Source organism: Giraffa tippelskirchi, chromosome 2 (genome assembly GCF_054371585.1).
Source record: "Giraffa tippelskirchi isolate mGirTip1 chromosome 2, T2T-mGirTip1v1.2.pri, whole genome shotgun sequence".
Classification (NCBI taxonomy): Eukaryota; Metazoa; Chordata; class Mammalia; order Artiodactyla; family Giraffidae; genus Giraffa; species Giraffa tippelskirchi.
In genome coordinates, this window is record NC_137276.1 from 66,097,922 (window position 1) to 66,120,322 (window position 22,401).

The window sequence follows — 22,401 nt, forward strand, 5'->3', positions numbered from 1 at the left end:
AGATATTTATTGGGGATTCTCTGATGGCTCAGATGGTTAAGAATCTGCCTGTAATGCGGGAGACTTAGGTTTGATCCCTGCATCAGGGGTCGGGAAGACCCTCTGGAGAAGGGAGTGGCAACCTACTCCAGTACTCTTGCCTGGAGAATCCCATGGACCAGAGGAGCCTGGTGGGCTACAGTCCATGGGGTCTCGAAGAGTCGGACACGACTGAGCGACTAACACATTCACTTTCAGATATTTACTGACTTTCCACCATATATAAGAGTGTGTGTGTGTGGTCTGTGTGTGTGATCCACTGGGATGTAAGTGCCCCCTTAGAGTCACAGGTATGTGGCAAGAACACAGAGGAGGTGAGTGCAGAGCTGCCCGGGGGATGATTGTACAAGTGGTTGGGTTGGGATTTGAGCTGGGCCTTTGGCTCATAGAGAGGAATTTCACTGGCAGGTAGGCATGTGTGTTCTTGTGTCTGTCTGTCTGTCTGTCTCATGGAAGAGCATTTCCAGAAAGGTTACTGCCTAACAACCCAGAGATTGGAAAGGTGGAATGTTTCTGCTAGTAGCCTTTGGTCAGGTGTGTCTAAGAGTCCTGGGGCAGGGGGTGGCAGCCCAGAAAGTAGAGGGATACTCAGCCTTCAAGATGTGCTCGGTCACCACCTCTTCCAGGAAGCCCTCAGCCCTACCTGATCCACCCCTTGCTCTCTTCTTCCTCTGGAGCACTCATTCAGTGTCCCTAGAGGGCAGAGATCCTGTGTCTTTTGTCCCCCACCTGCCTAGAGCCACGGCAGTGTCCGGCACTTTGTAAGCACATAGTGGTATTGGCTGAACTGAACAATAGTGAGAGAAACATCTCTGCCAGCAAACAGACTTGAAGATAGCCATTGGCTTTTAAAAAAAATATTCATTTATTATTAAAATTTATTAATTTATTCGTTTATTTGGCTGTGTCAGCTTTTAGTTGCTGCACGTGGGATCTTCGGTCTTCACTGTGGCATGTGGGTTCATGTGGCATGTGGGATCTAGTTCCCTGACCAGGGATCAAACCCAGGCCCCCTGCATTGGGAGCGTGGAGTCTTAGCCCCTGGACCGCAAAACTCGGCCTTTGGTTTGGGAGGGAGGCCTGGCAGAGGGCTGTGTGGGGTGGGGGAGGGGAGAGCTTTTGCGTGGGGAGCTGAGGGCTGTGGGCCCTCAGGAGAGGAACTCTGGAATCCTGTGCTGGTCACTCATGTGGTTGCACTTACCTGAGTGCTCAAGGCTCTCCTCCACTGATATGGCCTGGGTTTGAACCCCTAGTCTGCCACCTACTAGCCTGCTACCTCAGCAGATTGCCTTACCTCTTGGAGCCTTGATTTCTTCATCTATAAAATGGGGGTGGTAATTGTGCCTCCCTCATCAAGGTGGTAGGAGCAGTTATTAAATGCCAGGCATTGCCGTCAGCACTTTACTGGTTTTGATTCATTTAATTCTCACAACTGTAAGCCAGAGGTGACATTAATATCCCCATTTTACAGATGGAGAAACTGGAGTGTTGAACTTTTTTATGCAGTGTTTCTAAGTGTTCCCTAGCATTAGCTTGTCTCCTCTGCCGTATTTCTTTTGAAGTAGGAGCTTCGGGACTTCCCTGGTGGTCCAGTGTTTAAGACTCTGCTTTCCAATAAGGAGGGTGTGGGTTCAATTCCTTGTTGGGGAACTAAGATCCCACATGCCGAAAAGGTGAAAAAAAGAAATGAAGTAGGAGTTTCCTCTGTTTAACAGATGCTGGAGCTGAGGCTGAGGGTGTGAATGACCTACTAGTGCCACAGCTGTTTAGAGGTGGAGCCAGGTTCAGCACAGCTCTGAGTAGCTTAGCCCTGCCTTTCCCGTGCACCCCTGCTGCCCCCATTGTGGAGAGGGGGCAGCTAGGAAAAGGAGAACTTGGAGACCTGAGTAACCCTCCTCCCTCCTTAGGCTGCCTCTCCTCCCACACCATTTTGAAACCACAGTCAGCCTACCTTGTCCTTTGAAAGGAAATAATGAGAGTCTAATATCTGCCTGGCCATTTAAGAGTCTTAGGTGGTAAGGAGAAATGGGTCGCCCCAATGAGCTATATCTACTTATGTGCAAACCCGTAGACCCCACTCTAGAGCTTTCACAGTGGAATCTCAGAAGGTGGGCATGGTGACCTACTTGTTAACATGAACTCTGTATGATTCTTCCCTGCCTTGAATTTGGGGAACCACTGGCTTACTGTTTACGATCTGGAACTTTCTTTTCCTGGTGTGTTATAGGGAACTGGCTGGGGGTTGGAGGTGTTATCCAGGTAGGTCTCTAGATATCTGTGTGTGTGTGTGTGAGACAGAGAATGAATATGAACATGGACTTGATGCATCCCCAGGGAATTGAGGGGCTAGGCTGGGTGCTGTGAGATAACCAAGTGAGAATTCCAGGACCCTTCTCCCCCTTCCCCTCCAGCCCTCCCTCTCTCCTCCCAGGCTCACTCACACTTGGGCCACTTTTCTCCTGTCTCACCAGCAGATGGCACCCTGTTACCAGCTGACCTGATGACAGGCAGCTGAGCCCAGGACTTGGCCAGGCTGTCGCTGGGTGTGAGGGCCTGGTCCCGACAAGGGTTTCCCCCCCAGGCCAGCTCACACTCTGTGTCTCCAGTCCTAGCTGACTCCACAGCCATCTGATTTGGTAGCTCCTTTCTTGAGCAAGGGTGCTGAGGAAGTGCAGTGTCAGGAAGCACTCCGTACATTCTCACTAGATCAGAATAACATCTTCCCTTGGGTCAGACACTGCCACCGGCTCCTTTGTCAACAAACACACAATGAGCACGTACTATATGTGCCTTCCCCGGAGGACTCAAGTGCCCCAGAAGTGCCCAGTCTAGAGGAGGAGGCAGACACACACACAAACACACACACACACACACACACACACCCCGAGGGAGGGAGGCAGCCAGGGTTTGTGGTGGGAGCAGTCTTTCTTGCCCCAGGAGGGGCTTGTGGGTCTACAGTTCCTAGCCTAGAGCCCAGGAGGCTGGTGTTGTTCGTGGGGGAGGGATGTGTGTTTTGTGTTTTGCTGCTGTGTCACCTGGCCTGGGGAGTCCAGAGGGTCAGCTGGGTACAGGTCAGCTCTGAAGGCGTGGAGTGAGGAGCCGGCTTTCACAGGGCAGCCCCCAGCCTGGCCGGGGCTGCCTGTCTGTTTATCATGAAGGCTGGAAGCTTCAAACCTGCCATCCTCTACTTCTTGCCTCTCAAAAGGGGAAGCAGGCTGTCCGGGGGGCATTGCCAGGAGAGAGGGGATAGCCCCTGCTGCTCCCCCCACTCTGTTTCCTAGACAGCGTGATGTGAGGGAGTGACTCGAAGCCTTCTGCCTAAAACTCCACCTCTAGACTTGATCTCTCTGGATAGGGGGTCCTGGGAGGCTGAGAACTGACCTTGATCCTTCCCTCCCCTTTATACCCCTGAGCAGAGGGATTTTCTCCCTTGAGGGCTCAGCACTTATTTGAAACGAAGGCTTTATATCTCTCAGTGGGTGTTTCTCAGTCTTGGCACTGTAGACTCTGGGGGCTGGGTGATTCTTGGTGGGGGGCTGACCTGTGCATTGTAGGATGTTCCGCAGCTTTCCTGGTCTCTACCCACTGGATGCTAGTAGTCCCCTCCGTTGCTCTCCCCCTAAGTTGTGACAACCATGTCTCCAGGCCCTACCAAGTGTCCCCTGGCAGCAGAACTCCCCTCCACTGAGAACAACTGCTCTAGGAGGTCATGTCTGTAAGTTGTTGAGCCTGATGGCCCATACAGTCAGCTCTATTGTGGCAGGACTGGAGCCAAGTGGAGTGTGGTTGGTGAGCTGGGAAGAAGATGGGGGCTCTGTTTTGTGGGAAGGGCTCTGATCCAGAAATCAGGAAGCTGGGGTTCTGGATCTCACCCTAACCTCAACTATGGGTCAGTTTTCTGTCTGTAAAGGTGAGGCTCCAGCCCTGAGCTTTTGTAATTCTCTCTTTTAAACCCTCATTGGCTTCCACCTGCACAGAGAGTAAAACCCAGGCTGGTACTACAAACCTGGGGGTGACTGACACCTGCCAATTTCTCCCCTGCACTTTGGGCCTTTCAGGACTCCTCTCATTATATCCAGCCAGATTGGCCACCTTTCAGTTCCTTTATCTGCTAAACTCCTTCCGGCCTCAGGGTCTTTGCATATGCTGTTTTCTTTGTTGAGATGCTGTTCCTTGTTCTTCATGGCTGGACCCTTCTCATACCTTAAGGTTCAAACTAAATGTTTCTTGTTTAGAGAGGTCTCCCTGGCTTTCTTTTCTAAGTGGCCTTCACCCAATCATTTTTCTTAAAAAGAAAAAAAAAAGCTGTGAAAAGGTATACACAAGTAGCGAAGTTCATAAGATCATATGTGCTTAGTTCAGCAAACATTTATAAATGAATACTCATGTAACTACCACTCAAGTCTAGACATGGAATATTGCCAGAATCTCCAGAAGCCCCTCCCACCTGAGAGGTAACCACTCTCCTAACTGTCGTGATGAGCTTTTCCTTCTTTTCTTTAGTTTGATCTTGCTCTTCTTTAGTTTTTGGCCCTTGAGTTCTGGAGAGAGCAAAATGTGGGTGGCTGGTGGTGGGGGATCAGGAAGTGTTGTGTTAACAGGATGTGCTAGTGCAGAGAGAGGGGTGGAGGTGAGACCATGCCGGGGGGTTGCTGTGTGAGGGTATCATTCAGGGGTAAATAACCAGTATGGAAAGGAAAGCTAATAGAGCTTTCAGAGTGCTTATGGGTTTCATTGGCACTGAGTTGGCACAAGGCAGTAGCCTGTGGTGCAGAAATGCAGGGCCTGGGCCTGGGCTGCCCTTCTCATTTCAGAGATGATTGAGTGATGTCAGCCCAGCCCAGCATGCCTGTGGCATTTTGGCTGCTTCTGAACTGACCCAGAGAGGTGGACACAGAGTGCCGTGTCCAGGTGGGCGGGACTGAGCCCACTTTTCAGGCAGGCGAGGAGGGGCTCAGGTAGGGATTTCTGGCTATCCTTTTGCACCATGCCACGGTCTGGCATTAACTGTTTGTGCTCAGATTGGCAGGGACCTTTGGATTGAAGGGACCTTTCTGGAGCTCCAGCCTTGCGTATAGAAGGGGCCATGGAGGGAAAGGGAACAGCTTAGTCTTGGAAGGCAGCTCATAAGATGGAGAGAGAAATGTGTTCTGTGGCTCCAGCCTGGGTGTTTGCCCTCTGAGAAATACTTTTAAAACTGTATATGTTTAACTTAGGGGTGGTTGGGCTTCCCCAGTGGCTCAGATGGTAAAGAATCTGCCTGCAATTCAGGAGACATGGGTTCGATCCCTGGGTTGGGAAAATCCCCTGGAAGAAGGCTTGGCAGCCCACTCCATTATTCTTGCCTGGAGAATTCCGTGGACAGAGGAGCCTGACAGGCCATAGTTCATGGGGTTGTAAAAGAATCAGACGCAACTGAGTGACTAATACTTTCACTTCACTTAAGAGGCAGGTGGGAGGAAGGCTCAAGAAGGAGGGATATATATTTATACGTATAGCTGATTCACACTGTACAGCAGAAAATAACACAACATTGTAAAGCAATTATATTCCAATTTTAAAAAATCTATATATGTTTAACCTAAAACAGTAAGTATTACATGTCCCTAGTGCACAAAGTACAAGGCCCAAAGAGTAAACAGAGAGACCAAGCTTCTTCCCATCCAGTCCTCTGGTCCACTGGTCCCCCAGCACAGTGTCTTATGGAACTAGAGGGACTGTTACGACGTTACCCTGGCTGGTTCTAGAGTGCTAGAGATGAGGATGGGTCATGAGGTTGTTTCAGTTTATAGCAGTGGTGGGACAGGATCCCAAAGCCCTTTAGTTGTGGCTCAAGTCTCTCTACTGGGGGTGGGGTCCCTGAGTCCCCATCTCAGGGGAAGAAGCTCTAACGGCCCGAGCCCCACCTCTTCCCTCCCAGCCGTGCTGTAGACCTCAGACTTCTGGAAGGAGGGAGGATAAGGATTGGGGGGGTCTATGGTGGATCTTCTCAAGCAATAGCCCACCTGTTCCTTGAGTCCCTGTTTGCTGTAGCTATGAGAGCCAGTCCAGCCATGAGGGGCCTCCAGGGAAGCCCAGTGGGAGGTGGAGGTCTCATCACAGTGGGGACACTGGGACCTAGGTGTTGTGGTGACCTGTGGAGATGCTGCAAGTCCTGGAGATGGCCGCCGGGCAGTCAGCCAATTGCATCGCGTGTCAAACACTTGCAGAACCTAAAGTGAACTAAATAAGGACGAGTTCCCCTTCTACTGTCTTGAGATGTGTACACATTGGGCGATGGTTTAACATATGTGCTGAGGGGATTGCACAGAAAAGGCAGCATTTCAGCTGAACCTAAAGGATGGAGCAGGTTTAGGGAAGTAGGTGTGGGATGGGAGTGAGGAGAGGGATGGTCTCAGTGAGCATGTCTGAGCAAAGGTGGGGCAGCATGCAGGTAGGTGCTGGTGATGAGAATAGCAAGACTGAGACATGGGAGAGCCAAGGGAGCTGAGCGGGGAGGGGAGGTAGAGGGTGGCTCAGATCTCAGAAGGCCTCGAATGCCACCTTAAGTATTCCTCCAGTGACATTTCTATCTTACACAGAGGTTAAGTTCTAAAGAGAGCCTGAAAAGTGATCTTCAGAGTCAAAATGACTCATGACAAATAACAGTGAGCTTCCATGTATTTTTGTGTTTTTTTTTTCTGGTTGCATGGTGATGCGTGCTGGCTTTTAATTCTCTAACTAGGGATTGAACCCATGCTCCCTGTAGTGGAAGCGTGGAGTCTTAACTACTGGACCACCAGGGGAACCCCTGAACTTACAAGTATTTAATACCCACAGCTCATTCAGTCCTCACAACCGCCCTGTGATTTAATCGTCACTCAGCCTTAGGAGGTAACTGCTGTTATTGTCCCCATTTCCCACAGGAGGAAACTGAGGCACAGAGAAGCTAAGCAACTTCCACAAGACTGGGGAGTTGCACCAGGTGCTGAGACTGCAGAGCCCATGTTCTTACCCTTGTGTTCACCTGCAGCCTGGGGCAGACTATTTTGATGGTTGGGGACCAGGTGATGTTGCCGGCTTGGGGAGAGCACACCCTGATGTAGGAAACATGTCACTTCAAAAACACTCGTGTCACACGCAGCATCTGAGCTCATTAAGTTAGATGGGGGCTCCATCTGCTGGTCTGGGGAGCAGTGGGGGGCCCCTGGCAAGTTCTGAGCAGGGAGTGGTATGAGGTGATCCGGGCTGGGTTCCGGAGGAGCACCGCAGGGCATAGGATGGATGCAAGATTGTGGAAGGGATAGCAAGGAAGAGGCATTTTCCATGGCTGGGCCTATGCTGGTGTGGTCTTGACCTGAGAGAGGGAACTGGCGGGAGGGTGTAAGGAAGGAGAGGCTGTGGATGGGGCTGGGCAGCTGACTGGTTGTGGGGGGTGTACATGGTCACGATGTAACTGAAACAGGGACACCCGGGCTGTTTGGGTGGATAACGGGACTCTGATGAGTCGGGGTCCCCAAGGGACACCCCTGAAGAAGCACATAGCAGGGAAGTAAGGGCAGAAGCGCTGCTGCCCCAGAGAGGCCCTACTTCTGGTGTCCCTGATAGCCCCAGTGTATCTGTCATCCCTCCCACCAGGACAGACCAGCAGGCGTCCTAAGAAGCAGGTGGTTAAACAGGCTGCCTGGCTGCCCTGTGTCCTTGGCACTGGGAAATGCATTTTTTTGAAGACAAAGAGGAATATCCTTTGAAACCACATGGATAATTATGCAGCTTTAAAAAATGTATGTTGGTAGAAGAACGAAAATGTTCTGCTCAGAAGGGTAATCAAATAGATAATTTAGTGTTATCAAAAGCTTGCGTTACTCAATTTTTAGACTTGGGGAGGTGATTTAGCAAGGCTGAGAAGGTTATTAAAATTAAATGCTTTCAGAAATGCAAGCATGGCTCTGGGTGACAAGACAGCTGGAAATCAGGGGAGGTGAGGCAGGGGCCTGGCAAAGCCAGTCCTGTTGGAATGGAGCCCTGAGACATCCCAAGCTATAAGTGTGGTGACCCAGGCTGAAATGAGTGGTCTGTGTTTTCCTTTAGATGTTAAGAAATTGTAGTTTATTCAGAGCTGTTTAATTATGAGCTGCTTAGTTGACATTTGCCTCATCATGGTTGACTGTGTTTTGTTAGGATGCATATTTTTTTCATGCTTCAATTTGTCTCCAGAATTTTATAATTCTGTCAAGTTCATTTTGGTAACATGTATTCACTGTGTGCTGTATCTGTGTAACGCTCTGCAGAGGATGGAAAGGCGAGAGGAGGAGTAGGAGGCTGATTACTGAGCTATAGCAGATGTAGCATTATTCTATGAACTTGCTAGTCTTGCTGCCTGGATCATCCTTTGCCCAGATCTTTGCATGCCCTGCTCCTTCTTTTTAATTCTTGTCTCAGCTAAATGCCACTTCCTCCAAGAAGCCCTCCTTGACTACCCTAATGAGGTTGCTGCCTTTGCCTCTGTCTCAGTTACCTGCTTTCCCACTACACCAGTTTATTTTTTTTGAGAGCAGTGTCACTGCCTGACATTCTTTCAGTATTTGCCACCGTATTTACCACTCTTCTCCCCAGACTGGCGTGTAAGCTCCTTGAGGCCAGGGACTCTGTCTTGCTCACCACTGTATTCTCCCTAGCATGTACTAGATACGCAGGAGATCTTTGTCACATAAATGATTGCATCTGATATTCTCAACAACTCTGGATGGGTGGTGTTTTCACATCACTCATAGAAAGGGGAAGCTGAGGCTCTGAGAGCTGCAGTGGTTTACCTGGATTCTCACAGCCAGCAAATCTTACGCTCGAGTTTGAACTTGAGTCTGTCGGCCTCTCCTGCCTCAGTGGGATCTCTCAAGGAGCTCTCCACCCAGCCAGGAAGAGTGAGACATACATGTTAGTCATTCCCACAAAAGACACACTGGCGAGGTGCCCTGACAGAGGCGCAAACACACAATGGGAACCTAAGGGCAGGAGCAGTTCCATCATGTGAGGACATGGGCAGAGGCTTCTTGGAGAGGTGACATTTAGATAAGATCTTGTAACATGGTGTTGATGGGAAAGAAGGATTTTGAGGGTAGGGGAGCACATTCTACTTAATGGGAACAAAAGCAGCGGAAATACAGAGGTGGAAAAATAAAGGGAGTTTGCCAAAAACAGTCTGGGTCAGGTGGAGGGGGGCAGTAGAGTCTCAAGCAGGGTACCTAAGAGAGGAGGTTGGACCTGGATCCCTTGGTGGGAATGCCAGGCTGCAGAGATTGGGTTCATCCTGTGTGGCTGGGGAGGCCTGCAGGTTCTTGAATGGAGAGAGGTGTTCAGGTGATGGGGGTGGAGGGCCAGGGGCAGGGTGTGGAGGCCAGGGAGAGAGATTCCTCAGTGAGAAAGCAGCCATGGTCATGGTCAAGATGGATTTCAGGGCTAACGAGCTGGTTTCTTTCAGCTAACTGTAAAACCATAATGGAATAATCACATCTTTGCTACTGACAGGATGGTTCTTACCATGAGTTCAAAGCCTAAACAGATATTAGTTCATTCTTTTCTTCATTCCCTGAAAGGGTATTTGAACCCCCATTTTATAAAGGGGGATCCCACGACAAAGCTTCCTGGTGGTGAGAGGTATGGTTAGGTCCAGAAGTGTTTGTCCAGCTCTGTGCTGGGCCCGAGGGGTCATCAGCAGGCGGACACATGCTCCTCCAGTCAAGTTCACTGCTCACGGATCCTGAAGGCAAGCCTGCTGATGTTTACCAGTTGGGAGAAGATGGTCTGGCTTAAGCACTTATGCAGTGTCCTGAGGCTGGAGGTGGGGAGGCTGGGGCACCCTTCCTGGAGGAGGTGGGGCTGGGCTGGCAGGAGGATCTTTGGAGGCAGAGAGGAGAGGGAAGTGCATTCTAGACTGTGGAATGGCATGAGCCATGTCTGGATGATGAGTGAAATCAAGGACTGGCAGGTGGGTGGTTGTGATGGGGTTGGAGCTGGCAGCCAGGCACTGGTGTTTGGCAGGGTCAGATGCTGAGCACATGGAGGCATTTGCTGCCACTTCCTGGGTCTATTTCGTTGTCTAGCTGTGAACTCAGGAAGCCCACTTACTGCTCTGAGAAAGCATTCCTTCCAGGATAGGATTTCTTATTATTTCAAGCCTGAGAGATTGTTTGAGGAGGAGAAAAGGCATTGTTAAAGTCTAATCAGTTAGTAACTGCTGCTGTGCCATGCCCAGGGCACTGCCTTTGTTGGGTAAGTGCAGTCTCCCTTGCTGTCAGCTGCGGCCCTCTTGTCCTCTGCCCTGCTCAGAAGCCAGCTCCAAGCTGAGTCATCGGGCATCTCATCACCTGTGGAGATGCCCAAACACACACGTGAGCTCTTGCCCTGCAGCCAGCAGCTTCAGCTATAGTAAGAGTACTGTCAGATCTCCTCTGCCAGTAACGCAGATTAGGGAAAGATACTCTGGGACGTGCACTGACTCTTCCTGTGGGCTGGGCAATGTGCTGAGCTCTGGGGGTGTTGAGGAGGGTGGGAGGGGAAAGGACACTGCCCCTGCCTGCAGGGAACGAGTGTTTACCTCCCTTTAAACATGTACATGTAATGTTCATGGTTTTGACCATGTCAGAGGGCCAGCTGTACTCTCAGTCATAGGCAGAGTAACGTGATCGACTCTCAAGTCAGGCTGCCTTGGTTTGAAGCCTGGCTCAGCCACTCATTAGCTGTGTGACCTCAGACAAGTTACTTGATCTCTTTGATCAAGTGAAGTCTGATCTAAGTCTCAGTTTTCTTATCTCCGAAAGGTCCTTGCTTTCTAGAGTTGTGAAGATGAAAATTGTGTAATGCACATGAATGTTTAGAATGGTGGTTGGTGTATGCTCAGTGCTGTAAGAGTATTAACTATGATTATTATTACTTAACATCTTTCTTTTTTCTGGAGGGTGAAGTAGAAAAGGATAGCTTTATTGCTTTGCCAGGATTAACAGTTTTATTTGAATAAATTTCATTTATATATTAATTTAAAAAGAACTTAAGTCATTACTATAAATGAAAAGTCAACATAATTTTTCATTAGTAGCTGATAATCATAAAAACAAATATTAAAATACAGCACTGTTATGAAATCTTAGGTTAGGCTTGAATCTGCTCCCCCACTAAAGAGGAGGTAAAGCAAGGACTTCCAGTAGTCATGTGTGGATGTAAGAGTTGGACCATAAAGAAGGCTAAATGCCAAAAATTGATGCTTTCATGTTGTGGTGCTGGAGAAGACTCTTGAGAGTCCCTTGAACTGCAAGGAGATCAAACCAGTCAATCCTAAAGGAAATCAACTCTGAATATTCATTGGAAGGACTGATGCTGAAGCTGAAACTCCAATACTTTGGCCACCTGATGCGAAGAACTGACTCATTTGAAAAGACCCTGATGCTAGGAAAGATTGAAGGTGGGAGGAGAAGGGGATGACAGAGGATGAGATGGTTGGATAGCATCACCTACTCAATGGACATGAGTTTGAGTAGGCTCCAGGAGTTGGTGATGAACAGGGAGGCCTGACATGCTGCAGTCCATGGAATTGCAAAGAGTTGGACACGACTTAGCAACTGAACAGCAAAAGCAAGGCCTGGAGGACTGAGAAATTGAAATGGGACTTTCTTGCTGTGTGTCTGATTGTTATTTGCACAGTGATCACCATCTACGTCCTTCTCAAAGTGTGGTCTGAGAACCAGCAGCATCAGCATCCCTGGGGGAGCTTGTTAGAGATGCATATCCTTAGGCCTCATCCCAGACCTGCTGACTCAGAACCAGCATCCTGGCAAGATCTCCAGGTGACCCATGGGCACATTACAACTTAAGAAGTCTGTTCTTTTGTTGCCAGATTTGCACATTCCCACCCTTGGAGAGAGATGGGCTGAGTTTATTCTCTGTATTTTACACAAAAGGAGATTATAAACTCCAAGAGCGGCCTGCCCAAGGTCATTTGATGAGTTAAGAGCAACAGCAGATCAGAATCCAGTTCTCCAGACTCACTCTGCAGGGTGACGTCCTTGAGAGGAAGCCAAGCTCCACTCCATCGTTACTTACTGTGTGACCTTGAGCGCATTCTTAACCTCTCTGAGCCTTAGTTTCCTTACCTGCAAAAGAGGACTGACAGTACTGCCCTTCCTCAGAGGTTGTTGTCAGGATCAAATGAGGTGATGCTCAGTCAGTGTTGCCTGCTTTTGTTTTTGTAGAAGACCTCAGGGCCTGCCCAGGCCTCTCCAAAGTCTGACTCAGCACCTGACCTCTGCTCAGCCTGACTGTGATCACCTCAGAGCTGTTGGTGGCCACGCTGTTGGCATCAGTGTGGCTCCTGTTTCTATCGCCTTTTGTTCTGCGTGTTAGCGATGAGTCATTGATTGAACAAAGTAATTTAATATCTCGAGTCAGTGACTGTGCATCACTTGGTTGTATTCTGTGTGGTATTAACTTTTGATTTTAATTAAATACAGGATTTTTTTTTAAGTGATTAGCTGGCTTGCCAGGAAGAAACAGGAATTGTTTTGGCAAGTCCCAGATTCCACAATAACATACACAGTTGTCTCTTTGCTGTGAGGTTTTTGGAATAAGTGACTGCCAGGGACCTTCTTCCTCCTTCAAGGAACAACAGAGCTGAAGCACCTCCTGGTAATGAATTCTCACATCAAAACAATGTCTTTGCAGCATTGTAACAGCATCTTTTGTTTACTGAGTACACACTGCTTGACATGCTGTGCTTGGCCCCTTGTGGACATTTTCTTTCATGCTCAGAACAACTCTGTTGGTTAGTTAGATCATCTTGTCCTCACTTTTTTTTTAAGTTAAAGAATAATTCACATATCACAAAATTCACCATTTTAAAGTGTAACATTCTGTGGCTTTTAATATATTCACAGGTTGTATAACCATCGCCTCGATCAATTTTGGAACATATTCATCACCCAGAAAGGAACCCTGTGTCACTAAGCAATTACTACAGATTTCTCAAATCTCCCTCAGCCCCTGGCAACCCCCAGTCTCCTTTTGTCTCTGTAGATTTGCTTATTCGAGACGTTTTATGTAAAGGAAGTCATCCAGTATATGGCCTCTTGTGATTGGTTTCCTTCATTAGCATAATTTTTTTGAGATTCATCAATTTTTTTTTCTGGCTGTGCTGGATCTTTGTTGCTATGGGCAGGCTTTTCTCTAGTTAGGACGAGCAGGGGCTACTCTTGGTTGTGGTGCTTGGGCTTCTCATTGAAGTGGCTTCTCTCGTTGCAGAACATAGGCTCTAGGTTCTCGGGCTTCAGTAGTTGCAGCAGGTAGGCTTGGTAGTTGTGGCTTGCGGGCTCTAGAGCACCGTCTCAGTAGTTGTGGCACATGGGCCTAGTTGCTCTGTGGCAAGTGGAATCTTCCCGGACCAGGGATTGAAACCTTGTTCCCTGCGTTGGCAGACAGATTCTTACCCACTGAGCCACCGGGAAAGTCCCGAGATTCATCCTGTTGTATTGGTACTTCATTCCTTTTTTAAGGCCAAGTGATATGGAGCTACCACCTTTTGCTTATCCATTTCTCAGTTGATATACATTTGAGCTATTTCTACTTTTTTGAGCTACTTCTACTACTGCAAATGATGCTGCTGTGAACATGCATGTAGAGGATTTTGTGTGAATTTTTTTTCTCACTTTATGGAAGGGGAAACTGAGGCTGGGGCTAAGTAACTTCCCTGAGACCCCATAGCACCAAAGCCTTGGCCCAAAAAATGCCTCAGTTTGGATCTGGAGGAAGAGAAAGTTCTCAGGCACCTCTTCCTTCTTTATCTCTCTAGCTGTTCTTGTGTAGTTGGAGCATCTCCCGACTATTGGGTGTGATGGCCACTGGCTGAGGGCCAGAAGCTCAGCTTTGTTTTGGGAGGCAGACACTGTAGTCCCATCATGTCCCAGAGAGGCTGGGACTCCTGCAGGAGGTAGAGGAGAAAGCATGTCTGAGTTCCAGAGCCTCACGTGTGCCGTGTTTGTGGTTGGGCTGTCGACTGTGCTCTGCGGTAGCCCTTCTGGGCTTGGCCCTTCAGGAATTTACCCCATTCCCCCCGCCTCCATCAAGAGAGATCTCCACCTACCTAGCCTGTTCCCCATGGGTAGCTGGATGTTAGGGATGTTACTTTCTTTAAACTGAGGATAGTTGTAAGAAGTAATGTTGTAAAAATATCACACAATACAGAGATCTGTAAAGTACATACAAGAAACAACAGGCCCATGGTCATGTTCAGGTTCAGTGGTCTCACCCTGTCCCCAGAAGATGCTTTGCACCTTACCCTTTTCCTGAGTACCTTTCTGCCCTTCTCTGTCTAACTCCCTGCCGGGGCCCAGTATAACTGCTATTGAAATGGAACTTTCTGGACTTCTGCGATTACTCAGTGAGCTTTCCTGTGACCTTTCCTTTCCAGGTGGCATGAGACAGATGGGGAAAGGCCAGGAAAAGGCTGCTCTAGGGACTGGCAATTAAATACCAGCAAAATCCCCGAAAATCCCTAAAGTTGTTGTCTCTGGAGAAGGGGGTTTGCCAGGAGACAGTCGTCCAGCGCTCCTGTTTGTCTTAAAACTTCTACAGCTAGTTAGCTCTGTCAATGCTGTGCGCAGATAACAGGATACAGCCTAACTGTGCAGTGGTGCATTGATGCCAGTCCTTGATGACTTGTTTCACCTGCTGTCTGCATCCCACACCTCCTAGCTTTAGAGACCAAACGGCGTTTCAGAGGCTGGCAGCCCTTTGCTTCTTACGCCAGGATGCTAGCTTCTAGCCCCAGCCCCTGAATTCATGCCGAGGTGCTGGAGTTTGATCTTCTGGAAGAAATGCTGACTCTTCCCAGCAGGCCTATGTCTAAGTTTTCATTTTCATGTTTCAGAAAAATCTGTTTTCTCTATCAGTTCAGTTCAGTTGTTCAGTCATGTCCAACTCTGCAACTCCATGGACTGCAGCACGCCAGGCTTCCCTGTCCATCACCAAATCCTGGAGCCTACTCAAACTCATATCCATTGAGTCAGTGATGCCATCCAACCATCTCTTTCTCTGTCTTCCCCTTCTCCTCATGCCTTCAATCTTTCCCAGCATCACGGTCTTTTCCAATGAGTCAGCTCTTCGCATCAGGTGGCCGAAGTATTGGAGTTTCAGCTTCAGCATCAGTCCTTCCAATGAATATTCAGGACTGATCTCCTTTAGGATGGACTGGTTGGATCTCCTTGCAGTCCAAGGGACTCTCAAGAGTCTTCTCCAACACCACAGTTCAAAAGCATGAATTCTTTGGCGCTCAGCTTTCTTTATAGTCCAACTCTCATATCCATACATGACTACTGGAAAAACTATGGCTTTGACCAGATGGACCTTTGTTGGCAAAGTAACATCTCTGCTTTTTAATATGATTTTCTCTATACCAGCCTCCTGAATGAGAGTCTCCTCCCACCGAGGGCCTCTGGTCTGAGTTCCTCACGTCATCCCATGTGTTGTTCTGCTAAACTGAGCTCTCTCAGGGTAGACTGCCCGGGTTCACATTGCAGCTTTTCTGTTTAGCCCCTGTTTCTACAATGATGCCTGCAGGAGGAAATGGCAGCCCACTCCAGTATTCTTACCTGGAGATTCCCATGGGCAGAGGATCTTGGCAGGTTACGGTCCATGGGGTTACAAAGAGTCGGACACGACTGGGCGACTAACACACACTCTACAATGATGAAATGAGAATAAACTTAATACTGCCTTCTTCCTGGGGTTGTTGTGAAGATTAAAATTGACAAAGTGTGTCAACTATTTAAAGTCTCAAGCATATAGATATGCTACATAAGGGTAAGCTATTATTATAGTATCTTGGGTTTTTTTTTTTTTTTGCCATACCATGAGACATGTGGAATCTTAGTTCCCTGACCATGATTTGTACCTGTGCCTCCTGCAATGGAAGTGTGGAGTCTTAACCACTGGACCACCAGGGAAGTCCCTATGTTACCTTTTTTAGGACTATCTCCTGACCGTGGTAGAAGGAGAGAGGGTGGTGTGGTGTACTCTGATGTGATGTAGTGTTGTGGAAAGACCCATGGGCTTTTGGAGTTGGGTTTCTTGGTTCAAATCCCAGCTCTACTCGTGGGCCTGGGTGACTTGAACCTCAGATCCCTCTGTTATAGTACATGTTCCAGCATGTTCTAAGGCACGGACAATTCTGGAACACTTAGCTGCAGCTTGCAGCCTCTCCTCTTTGACAGGAGCACTGGCCAAAGGTCTTTGTTCAGTAGACTCATAGAGTCACAGAATGTCGAGCCTGGTTGAGACTCCCCAGATCCCATGGTCTAAACCCTCATTTACAGAAGAGAAAACAAGGCCCCTGGAGAAGTCTTTTCCGTGAGACCCCACGGCTAATAGCAGGGGGGCTGTGACGAGAATGTGGGCCTCCTGAGCCCAGCCCAGCTGCTTCTATACCAGAGGTCACCTGTGCCTCTGTCAGAGTCAGAAACATGAACAAGCAAGAGAGGATGGAGAGACAGTGGCTCTGTCTTGAAATTCCCCAATCTGATGAGAAGCAGGAGGCACCCAGGGCAAAATAATGTTCCACATGTGACAAACTTAAAGCCCCTACACAGGCACAGACCAGACAGCACCTGGTGAATGTGAGTTGCTTTCATTGTCACCTTCATCACCATCCATCAGGGCCAGGAGACAGCAGCTGGGGGAGGCCCAGTCTCTCTAATCCAGGGTGATTTCTCAAATTCAAGTTGGAAAACTTGTTAAAACACAGATGGGGCTTCCCTGTGTGGCTCAGTGGTAAAGAATCCGCCTACCAATGCGGGAGACATAGGTTTGATCCCATATCTGGGAAGATCCCACATGTCGCCAAGCAGCTAAGCTCGTGCCCCGCACCTGTTGAGCCCATGCTCTAGAGCCTGGGAACCATAACTGCTGAGCCTGTGCACTGCGGTTACTGAAGCCTGCCTGCCCTAGAGCCTGTGCTCTGCCACAAGAGAGGCCACCTCAATGAGAAGCTGGCGCACTGCAAGGGGATAGTAGCCCTCGCTTGCTGAAACTAAAGACCCAGCAAAACCAAAAATAAATAAAATTAAAAAACTGCTAGTAGGTGATCAGTGATAACAATAATAATAGTAAATAAACATCTTAAACACACACACACACATACAGATGGCTGGGCCCTGCCCTGAGAGCTTCTGATTCTGTAGGTCTGGAATAGGGATTGAGAATGTGCATTCACAATGGATTCTGGGGAGATGCTGTGGTCTAGGGGCCCTGCTTTGAGAACCACTGCATTGGACTAGTCCTTGCTACTGAGAGTGGTCCTTGGACCTGCCTGGTAGAAATACAGGATCTCAGTTCCTGACACAGACCTCACCATCAGAAGCCTTATCCTAATAGGAACCCTGGGTAATCTGTTAGCACAGTCAAATTTGAGAGGTAATGGTGTAGTGCAGAGTTCACTACCCTGGCTGTGTGTTAGGATCACCATGGGAGCTTGAGAACCCCTGATCCCCAAGCCCCAGCTCACACTGTTTAAGTTAAAATCTCTGTGAATGAGACTAAGGTATCGAGAGTCTGTAAAGCTCCCCAGGTGACTGGCTCAATGTGTCACCAAGTCTGACAACCACCAGCTAGATTTCACAATGGCAGCTGTGAGGGGTCTCAGAGTCGATCAGCTTCAACCTCGACATTTACCTGAGACGCACACCAAGGGCATAAGAACCAAAGGGTCTTGCCTGAGGTCCCAGAGCCAATTTAGTGCCACATCCAGGCACTGGATAATTCTTTCGCCAGCTCTTTCAACTCTAAGCCTCCTTAATATAGCTTCACGGTAACTGTAATATACCAGTGTCCATAACAATCCATTGTAAATCTTGTAAGATCTGTCTGTTCATTGGAACTGAAAATCTCTTGTTTTGTTTCAGAGCAGCTGACCATCCTGAGTGACAGTTACATATCCTAGGGAGGCTGTGTACATAGTGATGCACTAGCTCAGGGCCGGCTATGCCACTTACTAACCAAGGCCGCAGGCGTGTGTCTCAGATTCTTCTACTGAAAACAGAGATGGTGGTAATAGTTCCCATCTCATGGAGCTGTTGTGAGGATTGAGTTAATATGGGACATGGGGCAGGGGACGGGGAGAGTGGGACGAATTGGGAGATTGGGACTGATATGTATAGCCTACCATGTGTAAAATAGCTAGTGGGGAAGCTGCTGTATAGCACAGGGTGCTCATCATCAGTGCTCTGTGATGACCTAGATGGGTAGGATGGGGCTGGGGAGGGAGGTCCAAGAGGCAGGGGATGTATGTATACATATAACTGATTCAAATCATTGTACAGCAGAGACTAACTACTTCATAAAACAATTATACACCAATAAAAATAATAATAAAAAGTAAAATGAGATGAAGTACTGAAAAAAAAAATGAGTAGATAGAAACAACAACCCCCTCCCCCAAATAGATAGTATGATACCACTTAACCATAAAAGAGGATGAAATTTTGCCATTTGCAACATGGATGGTCTTGGAGAATATTATGCTTGGTGAAATAAGTCAGAGAAAGACATGCTTTTGTATGATATTGCTTATATGTGGAATCTGAAAAAAAATCAATAAAATAAACTAATGAATATATGGGCTTCCCTGATAGCTCAGTTGGTAGAGAATCTGCCTGCAAATGCAGGAGACCCCAGTTCAATTCCTGGATTGGGAAGATCCACTGGAGAAGGGATAGGCTACCCACTCCAATATTCTTGGGCTTTCCTTGTGGCTCAGAGGGTAAAGAATCCGCCTGCAATGTGGGAGACCTGGGTTCGATCTCTGGGTTGGGAAGATCCCCTGGAGAAGGGAAAGGCTACCCACTCCAGTATTCTGGCCTGGAGAATTCCATGGACTGTATAGTCCATGGGGTCTCAGAGTCAGACACGACTGAGCGACTTTCACTTTCTTTTTTTCAGTGAATATAACACCACCAAATAAACCACACTCACAGATATAGAGAACAAACTAGTGGTTACCAGTGGAGAATGGGAAGCTGGGAAAGATAAGATAGGGGTAGTGAATTAAGAGGTACAAACTACTATGGATGAAATAAATAAGCTACAAGGATATATTGTATAACACAGCAAATATAGCCAATACTTTATAAATACAGATAGAAATAGCCTTTAAAAATTGTGAATCACTATGTTGTACACTTGAAACAAAATATTGTACATTGACTAAAACTCAATAAAAAAAAATTTAAAGGTAGTATGACAATGCTAAGTGGCTTGCATGTAGGAAGCCCTTTATGAATGTTAATTATTGTTTAATTAACTGGGTGACCTTGAATAAGTCATGCAACCTTGAGCAATCCAGTCTTTAACTTCTCTGTGACTCAGTTTCTTCCTCTGTTAAATGGGGGTAAGTTAGAACTGACCTTACAAAGTACTTGTGAGGAGTAGATGAGATTGTAGGTCTGAGGCCCTGAGAAGTTTCGGACATATAGCTGGTGTCAGTGAGTGGTGGCTTTGGTCATGTGTTACAGACTGAAAGCCTGCTCAGGAGTCAGTTCTGGCTTCGGCAGGGTCTGAGCTGGGCCAGTCCTGACCCTGAAGGGAGCATTGAAAACCATAGGGAGTGAGGTTTCTGGCTGTTTTGCCTGGAGAAACACATATCATGTCCTTCGTCCTCATGTATATAAAGTATTGTCACTTGGGGGCAGATAGCTATATGTAATCCAAGAAGGCAGAAGGACCGCTAGGTAGTGGCAGGGTAACAGTTACCATACGGTTCATGAAAGAAGTCTCTAACAGTTAAAACCATTCTGTGAAAGGGAGGTGAGTGCCCCATCATCAGAGGCATTCAAGAAGAACTCTGTGCCCTCTGTGGAGACAGTAAGAGAATTTCAGGTCTGAGGTGGGAGGCTGTGTTACTCAGTATTTCCCAAGTTTGCTTATTGGTAACAGTCACCTAGGAATACTTGTTAAAAAACAAATTCCTTGCTGCCATTCTAGACCCACTGAGACAGAATCTCAAGGGTAGGTTCCTGGGACCCACCTCTCCAAATGGGAAGTTTGGAAAACATGGGTTAAATGACCTTCAACCTTCTAATCCTGAAAAAAAGATTCTATAAAAAAGACTTTGTGAAAAGAGGTATTTTGTGAAAAAAGATATCCTGGGTGGGACTGGTCACACTGGTGGCAGTTTTCCTTCTACAGCCTGGGGAGTCTTGTTTCTTGATCGAGCTGAGGAGCCCATGCACCTGCCGGCCTGAGTCCCTGACACTTCCTCCTCAGGCCCTGTGACTTAGTTACCCTCTCTGCTCCCACTACGGGGTCCTGTCACCAGGCCCACCTCTCAGCAGGGACTGAGCTGGGTCAGTTCTGAGTTTCTAAGGAACAATACAAGCTTGACTCAGCCCTCCTGATTTCCCACACAATGTTCTGTGTACTGCTAGGATTTTGCTTGTTTTGCCCACCAGTTACTTTTCACCAGGCATTCATTAGAATTGATAGGATAACCTTTAATGAAGGACCCATGCATTTTGAATTAAAAAGGTTCTTTATTAACACAAAACGCTATCCTAATTAGAGATTTGGAGACATGCAGTTTGACTTTCTTGCAATGATAGTTATAATTATGAGGATAATTATGCCTTGTGTTTATTACAGTGCCTCCCGCCTAAAGGCCTCTGTTCTCTACTATAGTTCAGGAGTCAATGACAAGGGCACTGAGAAAAGGCACACTTGAATCCAGCTGCCATTCAGATGTTGATGGAGGACCCCATTGTTAGTATTCCTAAGCCCCTGATGGGTCTGTGGGATTGTATGCACTACTAAGGAGCCTGAAATGTTTTTGAGACCGGAACCTTCCTATCTCATGAGGTCTAGGAAGTTACAGGAGGAGGCGGGGCTCAAAGGTCGAGCCCCAGAGGAATGAAGGTCTTTGCTCATGCCATGGCTCACCCTGGGTTACCTTCCCCACTCCTCTCTAATTCTAGTAATCTCTCATCTGTCAGCGTGCAGCTGAATTTAGGGTGACCAGTTGTCCTGAGTTGTCAGGGATTAACAAGGGGTCCACCAGGCTGTCAGGCTTTCGGTACTAAAATTGGGAACATCCTGGGCAAACTAAGACAAGTTGATGACCTTACAGGAATCTTTGCGTTCCAGTTCTTTGTACTCCACATCATCTCCCTGAAATGACCTTGGACAATTCACCCATCACTACAGACCTCATTATCCACCTGTGAGGGTAATTTAGGGTTGTTATGGGAATGTAACGAGTTAATACATAAAAAGGGCCTAGTACTGTGCCTGGCATAAAGTTAGTACAAGTAGCTCCACTTGTTTTCTTTTGGTTGAATGAGACCTTTGAGATCACCTGGCCTCCATCTGGTTCAGGAGTCCTCTCGGTGGTAACCCTGCCTGATCTCCCCATGATGTTGCACTCACTTCTTCACCTGGAGCCTTTTCCTTATGACTGCTGAACTAGCCCCCATCCTGTCAGCTCTGAGGACTCTTAGAGAATGGGACTCCTGGTGACCTCCTGTGCCTCCTGGAGGATGACTCGCCTGTCTCCAGCCTGGGTCTTCTTTTCCCTGGTCCTCCTCCCTTAGTGGGACTTGGCCCCCAGCTATATCCTGGCTGTGTTTTCTGGAAGTCATGCTGTGTGCCCCTGTGAACATTGAACTTAACTCAACCCAGGGGCTTGTCTCTACCTCACACAGGCATAGTAGGTATAAAGGGTGCCCATCCTCTGAATTAGACCTGGAGAAGAAGTTCCTGAGGACAGAGGGCTCATGAAGAAGGCTGAGAGGCCTCTATCCCTGGATTGTGGGTGCTAAACTGGAAAGGCCTACAGGAGTTTGTAGCCAAGGCCCTGTTTTCCCACTGAGCTGCTCAGCAGGGACTCCCCGTTCTCTGGCCTAGAAGCAGACACCTGGGCACACTCTTGACTCAGCAGGTCAGGATAGCAAAATGGTTAGGACCCCTGGCTGCCTGATCAAGCTGCATTGAAATCTTATACTACTTTTAGCTGAATGACCTTGGGCAAGTCACTTGTAGTTTCCTCATGTGCACAGACAGGATAGGTCTGCCAGCCTAGCTTATATGAAATAGTGAGTGCTACTATTTATGGTTAATATCCCCATCCCCAGGGAATGGACATGAGGTGTTTTGCACCTTCTGTACAGATGGCAAGGTGACTGGGCAAGACTGTGACTTGCTCCCACGTGTCTGGGTACCTGGATCTCCATACTCTTGTCCCAGTGACCATGGAGAGCTGTGCCTGAGATCACAGGCCTCTCCTCCCCACAGGGGAGGGCACTTCATGGGCCATGTTAGTGGCTGGTGACATGGTCTGGAGGGGGTGTTTGCATCACA

The 22,401-nt window shown here is 48.0% G+C and overlaps 1 protein-coding gene across 7 annotated transcripts in view; it reads left to right on the forward strand.

The window, feature by feature from the left end:
• Nucleotides 1-22,401, forward strand: part of LRRC20 (leucine rich repeat containing 20) — a 108,223-nt gene that overhangs the window by 35,445 nt on the left and 50,377 nt on the right. The window lies entirely within an intron of this gene.